Source organism: Saccopteryx bilineata, chromosome 5, assembly GCF_036850765.1.
Source record: "Saccopteryx bilineata isolate mSacBil1 chromosome 5, mSacBil1_pri_phased_curated, whole genome shotgun sequence".
Lineage (NCBI taxonomy): Eukaryota > Metazoa > Chordata > Mammalia > Chiroptera > Emballonuridae > Saccopteryx > Saccopteryx bilineata.
Window position 1 is genome coordinate 135,047,175 of NC_089494.1, and position 16,636 is coordinate 135,063,810.

Here is a 16,636-nt window from a genome sequence, read left to right on the forward strand (position 1 = left end):
CTGTCCCACCTGGCCCAACCTGATCTTCGTCTCTGTGTTTTCCTTCATCCTCTGTTATCCCCACTCAGGTCTTCACTTCCCTGCGCTGGTCGCGGCACATAATAAGCTTTTTTTCTGAAAAAAAGAAAAGGTTCAAATTTCCACCCCACAAAGTGAGTTTTAAAATACCAGAGACTCTAGTAATTAAAAAACTTGGGGTACGCATCCTTTCATAAAGTAGAGGTTCTCTCAACTAGTTAAATCTTTTAATTTGTTCTTTGTTTTTAAGGTTACAAAAAGAATTCAAACAAAACAAGTAGTCATGCTAAAATGGAAAAGTTCATTTTACCTCTAAGTGCCCCCTAGTCATTCCTGACCCCCACCCCCCCACCCCCAGAGATGATTTCTGTTATGCCTGGTCAACTCCTGACTTTTTCAGAGCTATAGAAGATGCAGAGAGTGTGAACTCTTACAACCTTTAGACATAGTTCAAACCTTGTTTCAGGGAGTGCCAGACTCTTCCCCATTAAACATGACATCTGAACAGCTAGTAAGACTTAAAAATTATTCTCTTTCCTTTCTAGGTCCTATCCTTTGCCCTAGAAAAGGTAGAAATTAGGAGAAAAATTGATCTAAGCAACAGACTGAAATAATGTGCGTGTATGTAAACTTCATAGTGACCGTTCCTGACACCTGTTCTACAGGGGATCTTAATGTGTCCTTAAGAAGGAGGGAGGGAGGGAGGGGGGGGAGGGAGAGGAGTAGGTCAGACAGTGGGCACTTCTAAAATCAAATACATTTGGGAAATACTGGGTTAAAAAAATCAGTAATAGTCACTGAGATGCTCCCACCTTTTATAAAATTGCTGACTACCAAACTTTTCAATAATGGATCACCTCCTAATGTCTTAAAAGACTAGATTGTCAGAAAAATATGGAACAAGGAACAAGCACTGGTTATAGTCCCCTTCATTGTCACACTGGACAGTTGAACAAATGGGGATGTTTAGAAATATGCATAGGACCACAAATTTGTTACTGGCCACAAGACTTTATATCACATCTACCGGAAACTTCTGTCCATTTCTATCGCAACAAGTTTCAACACGTAAGCACATGTTTACTTGGCGCATGTGTGCCTCTCTCTTTTTATCACTTAATGTATACATACTGACATAGCAAATTAACTAAAACAAAGTTGATTCACGTTAGTCTTATATATGAAGTGATAGTGTACCCATGGCTACTGATAAAGTTCATTTACGCCACTAATTTTTATGAATTTCAACAAGGAAGAAATGCTACAGAAGCATGTAGAAATTTATTAAAAGTGTTTGGTGAAAGTACAGTTTCTGATAGGACATGCAGAAGATGGTTTGAAAAATTCTAAACAGGTGATTTCGACCTTTCTGATAAGCCACATTCTGGGCAACCATCTTTGATCGATGATGATGTTGTTAAGTCCATGTTGGAGCAAGATCCTTTTCTGACAACATCGGAGATCGCAGAAAGGCTTAATTCAGCTCAGCAAACCATTTCGGACCATATTCGGAAGATAGGATTGGTGTGGAAATATTCAAGATGGGTGCCACATGAATTAAGTCAGAAGAATTTGGATGATCGAGTCATCATATGCACATCTCTGCTTGCTCGGAACAAAATTGAGCCTTTCTTGAACTGGATGATAACCAGGGATGAAAAGTGGATTACCTACAAAAACATCGTAAGGAAAAGGGCATATTGTGAACCCGGAAAACCTAGCCCTTCCACCTCTAAACCAAATTTGACTCTGAATAAGAGAATGTTGTGTGTATGGTGGGACATTCGAGGACCAATACATTATCAGCTTTTAAAACCGAACGAAAAGCTCAATTCGGAGAAGTATTGTCAGCAACTAAATAATTTAAAGACAGCAGTCCAAGAAAAGAGGCCGGTGATGTTCAATAGGAAGAACATCATGATAATGCCAGGCCACATGCTGCTTTGGGGACTCGTCAAAAAATTGCAGAACTATGCTGGGAAATTCTGTCACATTCACCATATTCCCCAGACTTAGCACCCTCCAACTATCACTTGTTTTTGACCTTACAAAATAAATAAAAATTAAAAAACAGTTTGCTGTTTAAAAACTATTCTTTTTCATTTTGCAAGAACTAGTTCGAAGTATGCACACTGAAATCCTAGACAGATGAAAATGCTGAGTTTGAGACTTTTTTTGAAGGGCAAAAAATTCAAAAATGAAGAAGATATCAAACAAGCACTGGTTCAATTTTTCGCATCAAAAGATAAAACATTTTTCAAAAATGGGATATACAAATTGCCCTCATGCTGGCAAGAAATCATTAGTAATAATGGCAATTATATTATTTAATAAAGTTTATTGATGTAAGAAAAATTTGTATTTTGTTTTATTCCAAAAACGGACAGAACTTTCCAGTAGACCGTATATTACGGCCTATCTTTATTATATTGGAAAATCTGGTTTCCTTTCATTGGTATATTATTTTTTCCTTTATACAATAAAAGAATAAAACTAGAGATAGAAGTTTGACCCTAAAATTAAATGGAATAAAGTTTGCTTTCAATAAGTAAATATAATCAAAGGGTCTCAATATAAATTTTATCCATTTTTAAACTTGCTTTACAAAACCAAAATTTGGAGTAAAGTATTCAGGATATTAATATAATTATTGATTATATTAATAATCAATAATTATTGTACTTATAAATAAGTATTGTAGAAGAACCTTTAACATGTTAATAAAAAATGACTATGAACCTATATTTACATAGAATGACTACAGCCACGTTTATCTGTGCAAAAGAAAAGTAAATTTGGATGTATCTCTATGTTCGACTTAAATCAAGATATAACTCAGCAGGAAGCACTGTTAAACTCACCATTGAAAGTGGATGGGGGAGATGACGTCAGAGTAATGGCGGAGTAGGAAGCGATACCGATAAATCTCCCCCAAAACTGAACAAGATCTTCAACCAGAAACAGAAAAACCTATACTTGGAGCTTCCAGATTCTTCGCAATACACCCAAAGGTATGATTGAGTGAAAAATTGGCTAAATATATAACCAAACCCCGAAGGAAATAGGGAGTAAGAAATGCTCTGCCTTCCTCACTAACCTAAACAGGGCGGCTTTCTCTGGTAACTGTGAATATAGAAACTGAGGCGGGCAAAGGGGGTGAATAGATCCAGGCCGCCGCAGCAAAAACGGCCGAACCAGGCTGTGGCTCAGAGATCTAAGCCGAGGAAAATCTGATCCTGTGGCAACCCGGGCAATACAAGCTAACACTCGCGCCAAACCCAAACAAAGAAAGACAAGCGGAGCGGCCATTTTACCCGGTCTCCTGGTCGGTGCGCAGTTAGTGGAAGAGAGATTTCTTCCTAAGCCGCGGAAGTGGGTGCCCGTGTTGCACCACGGAGAGGCAGGGTCAGAGGCCTTTCTGTGGGCTGAGGGCAGAGTCTCTGGGCAGCCCCAGAGCCCTGGGAAAGCCACGCACGGGAGGGAGTGAGAACTAATCCCAACGGTGGAGATTTTCCGTGCTGGAGGCAGTTTCACTCAGAGGGAACCGCGGCCGGCCTTATATCCTGGTTTGCGCGCGCAGATAAGGAGTGAGCGATTCCTCCGAGTGCCTCGGCAGTGCGCGCCCGTGTTATCGCACAGAGGGGCAGAGTCAGGGGCCTTTGTGTGGGCCAAAGCGGAATCTCGGGTCGCCTCAGCGACTTGCAAAAGCCGCACACGGGGACGGAGCGAGACTCAATTCCAACGCTGCAACATTTCCCTGCAGTTGGGGGTTTCACTCAGAGCGTGAGACTGCTGGCCGGATATCCTGGTTGCAGACAGTGAGTGAGAGTTTCCTCCAAGCGCCCCGGAAGTGGGCGCCCGCTTCTGTTACCGGATAGAGTGGCAGAGCCAGAGGTCTTCGAGTGGGCGGAAAGCCCGCCTGATTATGCTAGCAGCTCTGACTGACTGAGCCTTACCCAGAGCCCTGTGCTGAGTGGAAATAGAGTGGGGAGTTGCCAGCAATTTGAGCCTCTTACTATCCAGGCAGAGGCAGCAGCAACCCCATACCTGGACTATCAGGCTACTAATTGAGGAAGGAAAGACTAGGAGAAAGGCTCCAGGAACACGGACTCTCTCACTGTCGGAGCCTATAAATGCTAATGAGCCTCGACTCCCAACGAGAATAAAGCACAATACATGACATTGCCATAGAGACTTATCAACTGCAAACCTCTACCTGAGCGTGCCAAAGGGGCAGAACCCGGGGTACAGAGTCACCGACCAGGAAGAGGGAGAGAAAAGAAAAAGCAAGAAGATAACCTCTCAAAATCAAGAATAATCTGCAGACTTTATAACCTATCCCATTTTATTATATTTGTTCGTTTGTTTCTCTTATCTTCATTCTTGAGACTTTTTTTTCCTCCTCCAATTTGGCCGATTAACTCTCTACCGGTCTTACTCTCTCCTCTCCTTGAACTACACTACCCATAAGTGTTACATCTCCCATTATCATTTCTCTTCTCTTCCTTTCTCTCTATGAGGGTTGCACTCCAAAACCCTTAACTCTCTCTCTCTCTCTCCTTTCTTTTTTCTTCTTTTAGTAGTTCCCTCTTTTTTTTCTCTCTCTCTTTCTTTTCTCCCTCTATATTAGTTTCTTCCTTTCTCCTTTACATCTCCTCTCATTCAAACCTCAATAACAAACAAATTATCTTATCTGGGACTCAAACCTATGTTTGTGGCATTTTGGGGGGTTTTTACTTCACCTTTTTAACTCACTAGCAGTGCTCCCATCCCTGGCTCTCCATATTATCTAGTTCTTGTTCCACTAAATACAATAGTAAGTTTTTAATTTGTCCCCCCATTTTTCCATTTTCCTCTTATTCCTCTCATCATAACTCTTAGAAAACCAACACCTAAAAGCAAATCATTTTATTCTTGACCCAAATTTTTTCCTTATTTGCTTTTTGTGGGTCCATACGCTGTTTTTTTTTTTCTTTTTTCTTTTTTCTTTTTTTTTTTTCTTTCTCTCTTTTTTGCCCCTTTATTACTTTTCCCCAATTCAGGCCCTCCATCACAGGCATTGTTTGTTATAACTCACAGTCCACCACAAGATTTTCTCAAGAAAGAGGGGAGAGGAGAGGAGAGGAAAAAAAGAGGGGGGGAATAATTTCCTTTTTTAAAAAATTTTTATTTTATTTTATTTTTCTTTATTTCATTATTAATTTTTTTTAAAAAAAAACAACTCTTTTCGATTTGTTATTTTTTTATTTTTTTTTAACTTTTTATTCTTTATTAAATCTCATTAATACTATCAACAAAACCACCCTCAGATGCCATTAAGGAAGAGAAAATCGAATATCATGGATACAAAAGAAAGAGAGGTAACACAGCTAGATGAGGAAAAATCTATGGAGAAAAAATTTAATATATTGGAAACCTTGGAGCTAAATGACAGAGAATTCAAGATAGAAATCCTAAAAATCCTCCGAGATATACAAGAAAACACAGAAAGGCAATATAGGGAGCTCAGAAAACAACTCCATGAACACAAAGAATATATGTCCAAGGAAATTGAAACTATAAAAACAAATCAAACAGAGATGAAAAACTCAATTCACGAGCTGAAAAACGAAGTAACAAGCTTAGCTAATAGAACAGGTCAGATAGAAGAGAGGATTAGTGAAATAGAAGACAAGCAACTTGAGGCACAACAGAGAGAAGAAGAAAGAGACTCAAAAATTAAAAAAAATGAGATAGCCCTACAAGAATTATCTGACTCCATCAAAAAGAATAACATAAGAATAATAGGTATATCAGAGGGAGAAGAGAGAGAAAATGGAATGGAGAACATACTTAAACAAATAATTGATGAGAACTTCCCAAGCCTGTGGAAAGAACTAAAGCCTCAAGTTCAAGAAGCAAACAGAACTCCAAGTTTTCTTAACCCCAACAAACCTACTCCAAGGCATATCATAATGAAATTGACACAAACCAACAGCAAAGAAAAAATTCTCAAGGCAGCCAGGGAAAAGAAGAATACAACATATAAAGGAAGGCCCATTAGATTATCATCAGATTTCTCAGCAGAAACTCTACAAGCTAGAAGAGAGTGGACCCCAATATTTAAAGTCCTGAAAGAGAGGAACTTTCAGCCACGAATACTATACCCATCAAAGCTATCCTTCAAATACGAAGGAGAAATAAAAACATTCACAGATACAGAAAAGATGAGGGAATTTATCATCAAAAAACCCCCACTCCAGGAATTACTAAAGGGGGTTCTCCAATCAGATACAAAGAACAAAAAAAAAACAGAGCCACAAGTAAAAGCTCCAAGAAGAACACAATAAAACCAAATTTAAACTGTGACAACAACAAAAAGAAAGAGGGGGAGAAGACGGAGATTAACAGTAGCAAAGGACGATGGAGTGCAAAAGTACTCACAAAATAGTTTGCTACAATGAACAGGGTAGGGACCCTTTTCATTATTCAAAGGTAACCACCATTGAAAAAACCACCACAGAAGCACATGAGATAAAAAAGATAGCAACAGAGGAAAGATGTATGGAATACAACCAAATAAAAACAAAAGATAGAAAAATGAAAGAGAAGGATCAAACAAGACACAAAACTAACAGAAAGCAAGATATAAAAAGGCAATAGGGAACTCACAAGTATCAATAATTACACTAAATGTAAATGGATTAAACTCACCAATAAAAAGGCACAGAGTAGCAGAATGGATTAAAAAATAAAATCCAACTGTATGCTGCCTACAGGAAACTCATCTAAGTAACAAGGATAAAAACAAATTCAAAGTGAAAGGCTGGAAAACAATACTCCAAGCAAATAACATCCAAAAAAAAGCAGGTGTAGCAATACTCATATCGGATAATGCTGACTACAAGACAGGAAAAGTACTCAGAGACAAAAATGGCCATTTCATAATGGCTAAGGGGACACTGAATCAAGAAGACATAACAATTCTTAATATATATGCACCAAACCAAGGAGCACCAAAATATATAAGACAGCTACTTATTGATCTTAAAACAAAAACTGACAAAAATACAATCATACTTGGAGACCTCAATACACCGCTGACGGCTCTAGATCGGTCATCCAAACAGAGAATCAACAAAGACATAGTGGCCTTAAACAAAACACTAGAGCACCTGGATATGATAGACATCTACAGGACATTTCATCCCAAAGTGACTGAGTATACATTTTTCTCCAGTGTACATGGATCATTCTCAAGAATTGACCATATGTTGGGCCACAAAAACAATATCAGCAAATTCAGAAAAATTGAAGTTGTACCAAGCATATTTTCTGATCATAAAGCCTTGAAACTAGAATTCAACTGCAAAAAAGAGGAAAAAAATCCCACAAAAATGTGGAAACTAAACAACATACTTTTAAAAAATGAATGGGTCAAAGAAGAAATAAGTGCAGAGATCAAAAGATATATACAGACTAATGAAAATGACAATACGACATATCAGAATCTATGGGATGCAGCAAAAGCAGTGATAAGAGGGAAGGTCATATCGCTTCAGGCATATATGAACAAACAAGAGAGAGCCCAAGTGAACCACTTAACTTCCCACCTTAAGGAACTAGAAAAAGAAGAACAAAGACAACCCAAAACCAGCCGAAGAAAGGAGATAATAAAAATCAGAGCAGAAATAAATGAATTAGAGAACAGAAAAACTATAGAAAAAATTAATAGAACAAGGAGCTGGTTCTTTGAAAAGATCAACAAAATTGACAAACCCTTGGCAAGACTTACCAAGGAAAAAAGAGAAAGAACTCATATAAACAAAATCCAAAATGAAAGAGGAGAAATCACCACGGACACCGTAGATATACAAAGAATTATTGTAGAATACTATGAAAAACTTTATGCCACTAAATTCAACAACCTAGAAGAAATGGATAAATTCCTAGAACAATACAACCTTCCTAGACTGAGTCAAGAAGAAGCAGAAAGCCTAAACAGACCTATCAGTAGAGAAGAAATAGAAAAAACCATTAAAAACCTCCCCAAAAATAAAAGTCCAGGCCCTGACGGCTACACCAGTGAATTTTATCAAACATTCAAAGAAGAGTTGGTTCCTATTCTACTCAAAGTCTTCCAAAAAATTGAAGAAGAAGCAATACTTCCAAACACATTTTATGAGGCCAACATAACCCTCATACCAAAACCAGGCAAGGATGGCACAAAAAAAGAAAACTACAGACCAATATCTCTAATGAATACAGATGCTAAAATACTAAACAAAATACTAGCAAATCGAATACAACAACATATTAAAAAAATAATACATCATGATCAAGTGGGATTCATCCCAGAATCTCAAGGATGGTTCAACATACGTAAAACGGTTAATGTAATACACCATATCAACAAAACAAAGAACAAAAACCACATGATCTTATCAATAGATGCAGAAAAGGCTTTCGATAAAATACAACACAATTTTATGTTTAAGACTCTCAACAAAATGGGTATAGAAGGAAAATATCTCAACATGATAAAGGCCATATATGATAAACCATCAGCTAACATCATATTAAATGGCACTAAACTGAAGGCTTTCCCCCTTAAATCAGGAACAAGACAGGGTTGTCCACTCTCTCCACTCTTATTTAATGTGGTACTAGAGGTTCTAGCCAGAGCAATCAGACAAGACAAAGAAATAAAAGGCATCCATATCGGAAAAGAAGAAGTAAAGGTATCACTTTTTGCAGATGATATGATCCTATACATCGAAAACCCCAAAGAATCCACAAAAAGACTACTAGAAACAATAAGCCAATACAGTAAGGTCGCAGGATACAAAATTAACATACAGAAGTCAATAGCCTTTCTATATGCCAACAATGAAACAACTGAGAAGGAACTCAAAAGAATAATCCCCTTCACGATTGCAACAAAAAAAATAAAATACTTAGGAATAAACATAACAAAGAATGTAAAGGACTTATATAATGAAAACTATAAACCATTGTTAAGGGAAATCGAAAAAGATATAATGAGATGGAAGAATATACCTTGTTCTTGGCTAGGAAGAATAAATATAATCAAGATGGCTATATTACCCAAAGCAATATACAAATTTAATGCAATTCCCATCAAACTTCCAATGACATTTTTTAAAGAAATAGAGCAAAAAATCATCAGATTTATATGGAACTATAAAAAACCCCGAATAGCCAAAGCAATCCTAAAGAAAAAGAATGAAGCTGGGGGCATAACAATACCTGACTTCAAACTCTATTATAGGGCCACGACAATCAAAACAGCATGGTATTGGCAGAAAAATAGACACTCAGACCAATGGAACAGAATAGAAAGTCCAGAAATAAAACCACATATATATAGTCAAATAATTTTTGATAAAGGGGCCAACAACACACAATGGAGAAAAGAAAGCCTCTTCAATAAATGGTGCTGGGAAAACTGGAAAGCCACATGCAAAAGAATGAAACTGGACTACAGTCTCTCCCCCTGTACAAAAATTAACTCAAAATGGATCAAAGATCTAAACATAAGACCTGAAACAATTAAGTACATAGAAGAAGACATAGGTACTCAACTCATGGACCTGGGTTTTAAAGAGCATTTTATGAATTTGACTCCAATGGCAAGAGAAGTGAAGGCAAAAATTAATGAATGGGACTACATCAGACTAAGAAGTTTTTGCTCAGCAAGGGAAACTGATAACAAAATAAACAGAAAGCCAACTAAATGGGAAATGATATTTTCAAACAACAGCTCAGATAAGGGCCTAATATCCAAAATATACAAAGAACTCATAAAACTCAACAACAAACAAACAAACAATCCAATAAAAAAATGGGAAGAGGATATGAATAGACACTTCTCCCAGGAAGAAATACAAATGGCCAACAGATATATGAAAAAATGCTCATCTTCTTTAGCTATTAGAGAAATGCAAATCAAAACGGCAATGAGATACCACCTCACACCTGTTCGATTAGCTGTTATTAGCAAGTCAGGTAATAGCAAATGTTGGAGAGGCTGTGGAGAAAAAGGAACCCTCATACACTGTTGGTGGGAATGTAAAGTAGTACAACCATTATGGAAGAAAGTATGGTGGTTCCTCAAAAAACTGAAAATAGAACTACCTTATGACCCAGCAATCCCTCTACTGGGTATATATCCCCAAAACTCAGAAACATTGATACGTAAAGACACATGCAGCCCCATGTTTATTGCAGCATTGTTCACAGTGGCCAGGACATGGAAACAACCAAAAAGCCCATCAATAGATGACTGGATAAAGAAGATGTGGCACATATACACTATGGAATACTACTCAGCCATAAGAAATGATGACATCGGAACATTTACAGCAAAATGGTGGGATCTTGATAACATGATACGAAGCGAAATAAGTAAATCAGAAAAAAACAGGAACTGTATTATTCCATACGTAGGTGGGACATAATAGTGAAACTAAGAGACATTGATAAGAGTGTGGTGGTTACGGGGGGGAGGGGGGAATGGGAGAGGGATAGGGGGTGGGAGGGGCACAAAGAAAACAAGATAGAAGGTGACAGAGGACAATCTGACTTTGGGTGGTGGGTATGCAACATAATTGAACGACAAGATAACCTGGACTTGTTATCTTTGAATATATGTATCCTGATTTATTGATGTCACCCCATTAAATAAATAAATAAATAAATAAATAAATAAATAAATAAAAAAAAGAAAGTGGATGGGGCCTTTATTACTAAAGTGTAGTTATGAATGATAACTCTTCAGGTCTTATTTCTGTCTTCCTGCTGAAACTTTAATTGAGTGGAAGAAATTTGGAAGGACTTCTTATTGAAGTGGTTCCTATGGTAACTAAAGAAGCTGCAATATGTCTTTGGTGAAAGCTGCTGTGGAATTCCATTCAGTAAAAAATAAGGAACAGATATGTCATTAAGGGAGAGTCTTCATCATATCCTTAAGCTCTTCATTGCTGTTTCTTCACTGCTGCTGGGAACAGAAAGTATGATGACTATCCCCCATATTTATAGGGCTCAAAGAGCCTCACTCCTTTATATCCAGACACCAACTATTTGCTTCATACCCAACTCAAGCTTCCTCCATACAATCTCTCACCACTCTCTAATTCAAGTCAGAATGACTTCTCCCTTCACAAAGCTACTTGATTCTTGTTCAGGTCTCTCACTTAACAGATAACCATATTTAATGCACTTTCAAGTTGCTGTCTAGTTCAGGTATCCTGTTTGTCGAGATGTCACGGAGACTTTAGGTGGCAGGACTAAGGTCATATATCTCTCTGGAGAACCCATGGACCAGGCTGTTTACATTAGCATTCTCTATCAGGCGTCACCAAACTACGGCCCGCGGGCTGCATGCAGCCCCCTAAGGCCATTTATCCGGCCCAGCTGCACTTCCGGAAGGGGCACCTCTTCCATTGGTGGTCAGTGAGAGGAGCACTGTATGTGGCGGCCCTCCAGCAATCTGAGGGACAGTGAACTGGCCCCCTGTGTAAAAAGTTTGGGGACCCCTGCAAGTATTTTGTTAATACTACCATTCAGTGCTTTATAATGGTCCTAGGAATAATTAATCTCTGTGAGAAAATATAAGTATTTTTCCATTATGTAAATAATGAAAATTATTAGTAAAGACTACCTAGAATGTCTACATAGAATTATTGGAAAATTATGTAAAATTATTGGTTTTAGGAATGTTAATAGACTATAATTTAACTAATTTATGACTAAATGTTAATTTTTTTCTATGATAGAGCAGTGCCATGGTTAGGCCAGCCAGGTGCAGATCACTTAAGGACCTGTTCACAAAATGTTGTGAGGGAATTAACTGCTGAATAGCAAAGGACTTTGAACTCTATCATTTGAGACCAATAGAAAGGATGTGCATTATTGACATGCACATATATGGAACAATTAAGAATCTACAGAATTAATGTGGCAGCCTCATTCATTCATTCATTCATTCATGCATGCATGCATTCATTCAACAAACTGTCATGGGACACTTACTATGTGACAGACGATTTTAGGCACTGGACACTAAAGGTGAATGAGATATATCAACCATTCACATTGGCTCTCTAAGGCAGATCCAAACAGAATCAATCTAAAAATTCATCTACCCCTGTCCACATAAAACCATAATATACTTGGTTAAAGTGCATAAAAATATTTTATCTCATTGCTTTAGGCAATGCAAGTAATTTTCTTTGTCCTAAACACTGGCTAACTTCAATTATCCCAGAAACTCCTTCAAAAAGACATTGTTTTGTTTCTGTCTATCTCCAAACTCCTATGTTCCTGCGTTGTTGAATTAGGAGACAGAGATGTGTTATAAGCAATATGAGTACACAGCCCAGGGTGGTGTCTAAACAAGAGTTCATTACCCGTGAGGAGGGCAGTGCTGGCTCGGGCACTCAGTTCTTATCAATGCATCAGCAGTCGCTGACACATTTTTACACTTCACAGCAGCATAGCATTTCCTTCTAAAACTTAAGGGGAAAGGCAACAATAGAAAACCTTTACCAACCACAAAAATGTGTATTTAAAATATTATGGAATAAAAATGAGCTGCAATACTTTCAAAACCTGGGGAAAAGTAGACGCTAACAAGCACCTCTGCACACGCAGCTGCAACCTTCTGCATGGCGCTCGGGCAGAAAGCCAGTCTCAGAGATGCAGCCTCCTGTCAGAGGCAATTAACATGACCGAATGATTAAATAAACTATAAACTACAAGATCACAGAGTCAACTCTACCCTTTTAGAATCAGAACCCATTTTTCAAGTGTGTTTTCAGAAGGAAGAATGTAATCTTTAAGAGATCACTGGGCTTTCATTTAAGTAGAAATTCACTAAACCAGGAGTCAGTAAATTCCAAGATCTACACAATTCTGCTGAATTTGAATTTGAAAACTAATACATTACTTCTGTGTTCTTGTTTTAAATCAAAGGGATTTCTTCTGGGACAGCAAAGGAATGAGCATTTAGCCTTCTTTGTGGAGGAAGAAGTGATTTCTAGCCTTTAAAAGCAGATTTGCCTACATGATCACCTGGGACAAACTTGGCCAGTGCAAGCAGGATAGAAGGTTAAAGGAGCCTGGGAATGTTTAACATCAAGAAAGGAATTACAGCTCAGTAAGATCACAGGGAATTACACAGGAAATGTGAACAGTAACCCTTTCATATCTCTGTACCTCCTCTCACCGCCTGTGATAGATGGAGTTCTGCGGCACGCAGCCAGTTAGGCGAACACACAAGCCAACAGCAGAGGGGGACCGGGAAAAATGGAAACGTCATTTTATGTACGCACACAGCACAGCATAAATGCATAATGTCATGATAAAATCATGTTGTTCGAGAAAACAGCCTGTTAGACTTCCTCATTGCCACGTATGCTCAGAATCTCCACCTTTTCCAACAGAGCCCTAACTAAAAATTCCAAAGAAACTTGAAGAATCAGGCAGAGGTGGGAGTATAATAGTTGGCAGGCTCATCCTGAGGAGGAAAACGTGGCTCCTCTGAAGCTGACCAAACAAACAGGTCTCCACCCTGGCTTATGTTTAAACATCTTGTTCCTAGTCAGTCTGGAGGGAAAACATTCTTTCCAAAATAAATAATAAGAAACTAGAAATTCTTACTCCAGCCTTTGTCTACTCTATGTAAAAGTTTCTTCAGCACTATAAGCCAGAACCTGAGAAAGAATTCACTGATTATGGACTTTTTGTTTTAAGAGTAACTTGGTTATGGTCAAGGCAAGTTAAAATATCTCCAATTGCTAATTTGAAAAAGCAAATGTGACTGTGCATACTGTAGACTCCTTAGAGACCCCTGGTTGGGATCTCAAGAAAACAAATACTCTTGCTATAGCTGCTTCTGGAAAAGAGTAAATGCTCAGCTTCTCTGAACAGGTGAGTTTGAGAGAGATTAATTTAAAAGCAAACCAAAAAACTCTTCATGGTCCTCAGATAATAAGGGCATGGGTGGGGTATCAAAATAAAATGAAGAAAAAAGAGATTTTTCCAATGGGCTGAGTTTAACATATGGAATGGAATTTCATTGGTCATTTTGAAACAAGACTTTAGTTTTCCCATTGGTATAACTTCAGGATAGAAATAGCTAGCCTTCCAGCAAGAGTAAGTCAGGAAATAAATAAAAACAAGTACAGACATGACAAAGCAAACCACCAATAAAAGTGAAAAGGGTAAGCTTTTGGAACTATTGAGAAGTAGGAATAAAACCAAAGGGCTCTTCCAACAAGCACTTCCTCCAAAGCACACATATATTCTTAAAGAAAAAGCCTATACCAGTAGTGTTTCTGTACAATAACGGCACAACACTCAACTAGCAAATGAGATTTCAATTGTAGACTTCTTAGTCACCTTTACAACTGGTAACAACTGATGTCTAATTTCTGCAGCACTAGCTCCCAGGTAGGCAGTTACCTAAGCTAAAGGTGCTCTTTCCATGGATTTGGAGTTGCTATAAAATTTACATTAGGAAAAACATTAGCAGAATGAGAGGAAACAAAATAATAAACTCCAAATAACAAACCAGACTTCTGATTGGGGTTTCAAGCAAGGATTAGTTAGTTCCCCATTATAGTGGGGACCCTGAAGCGCACCAAATGGAAACTCAGAGTTATTTCCTCATCTAGAAACAAGAGTTAACTTTTAGTGCTACTTAACCATTTTTAACTCATGTCATGTTCTGTTAAGCATAAAATCTTCATACCCTCATTGTACATTGAGATTTCAAAATAATTTAAACATATAACCAGAAAGAAGCTATAGCAAGATAATTTTTTGTTTTTAAACAATGATCTACTACAACAAAATTTATTATTGAATAGTTCTATAAATGCAGGTGTTAAGTAATATTTTATACTGTCATCTTGAAGACAAAAAAGTCAAAAGTATCTGCAAACATGAAAGCAATAACAATGAAATGATAACTGTTGGGACCTTCAGCGTATCTCTTTCATGGAGAGTTACTGTAGATAATGTTTCCAATTCCCACATTAGGCCTGAAGAAATGCTGACTGATTCATAGTAGGCCTGCAATATTTGTTAAATGATTCAGCAATAAGGCTTCTTTTTTCTATTCTGAAAATAAGTACTCTCTTTTCCAGTCATAAAGGACAGAAAGAAGCAAGCAGAGTAAGCCTTCAGGACAGAGGCAATAGTAAAAGATGCAAACTGTAGGCAGCCTTGGCAACAATTACAATAATATAAACATCAAAACTATCATGTAATATTTGCACACTTGTATAGCACTCCTCAATGTAGAGAACACTTTATGCAATTTCAACCCCAGAACTTTGTAAGGTGTGTATTTGATTGAAATAGCATAAAGTGGCTTTTTCAAGGTTACCTAGTTAATTAAACAGCAGAACTGAGATTTCAACTCTTCTGACAGCTCCCATTCATTAAAAGCTCTTAACTTTGTCATGAAATTTTGAAAATATCGTCATCCAAACTCCAAAATCAGGGTATACATAATAAGTAGAACCTTTCTTCTCTCAATCCACCCAATATCACTCCCTTTCTACCAATTCCCATAAAAATTCCCAGAGTCCCCATTGCAGCAGCCTTTACTTCCTCATACCAGTATGACTAAGGGTACAATGAAAAACATCTTTCAAAATTAAACCTCTTTTCTCCTAAGTATTACATCCTATAACTGTCCCTCAAACAAGGACATCATCATAGGCATTGGCTTTTAAAACATTAACCACTGAGGAAATGTCTGGGGTTGTCTGTTCTTCATTTAGAATGAGTCAGATATGACACATACACCTTTTCATTCCTAAAAGGTGAGGAAAAGTCGCCCTCTTATTCCCAGTCTTCTGGCTTAGCAAAGATACTCACTCCAGGGACTTGCTAGAGAACGGCTAGTTGTACATGAATAACAGAAGTACAACTAGCAGTTATATTCCTACTGATTCTTAAAAATCATTCTAAATGTTTTATATTTGAAGACTTATTAAAGAATAATAAACTCCTGGATTAGCAATTTAATGTAGATGTGAGGTATAATGAAGGTAAAATTTTATTCATATAAAATTAATATATAATACTCACCTCCGTCAACAAAAGGTCGCTGCCACCAATCCAATGCTAACAAGAATCCCCCAGTCTGGGCTGTGGTAAAAAGAGGAACTTATTCAGGCGAATAATTTGCAAATTGGGGAGACACAACCACCAGTGAAATCCAAAAGACTGCTCTGCAAAGATCAAGGGGAGTAGACTTTTTATAGAGATGTTCCTACCCAGGTTCTCAATTGGTTCATTTTTATGCAAATAAGGAATCCAAACAGCCTCATCTGATTGGTCCAAATACCACTGTCCTTGGTCAGCTTCAGGCATTCTGAATGGTCATTATGGAGCTTTTCTGATTGGTCAGAATAGATGCTAATGAGGACAGAGCTGCACAGTTCTGACTGGGCAGGCAGGTCTCAGAGCATTGGTTAAAAGAGGATACCCAGGAGCACTATTATAAGCGTCCCATCAGACAGCAGGAACATAGTGCAGGGAGCTTAGGAGTGAGAGACCTCTATTAGCAATGGCTGCTAGATGATGATTATGATTTTGTGCC

The 16,636-nt window shown here is 37.8% G+C and overlaps 1 protein-coding gene across 15 annotated transcripts in view; it reads right to left on the bottom strand.

Annotated features, from left to right (window-relative positions):
- Window positions 1-16,636, bottom strand: part of ZNF438 (zinc finger protein 438) — a 260,065-nt gene that overhangs the window by 156,970 nt on the left and 86,459 nt on the right. For 8 of the 15 annotated variants that reach the window (XR_010731943.1, XM_066280560.1, XM_066280561.1 and 5 more), the window contains one exon: window positions 16,123-16,182. The exons of the other annotated variants lie outside the window; for them this stretch is intronic. The gene's annotated coding sequence lies outside the window, so the exon portion shown is untranslated. The remainder of the gene's footprint in view (window positions 1-16,122; window positions 16,183-16,636) is intronic. 15 annotated transcript variants of the gene reach the window in all.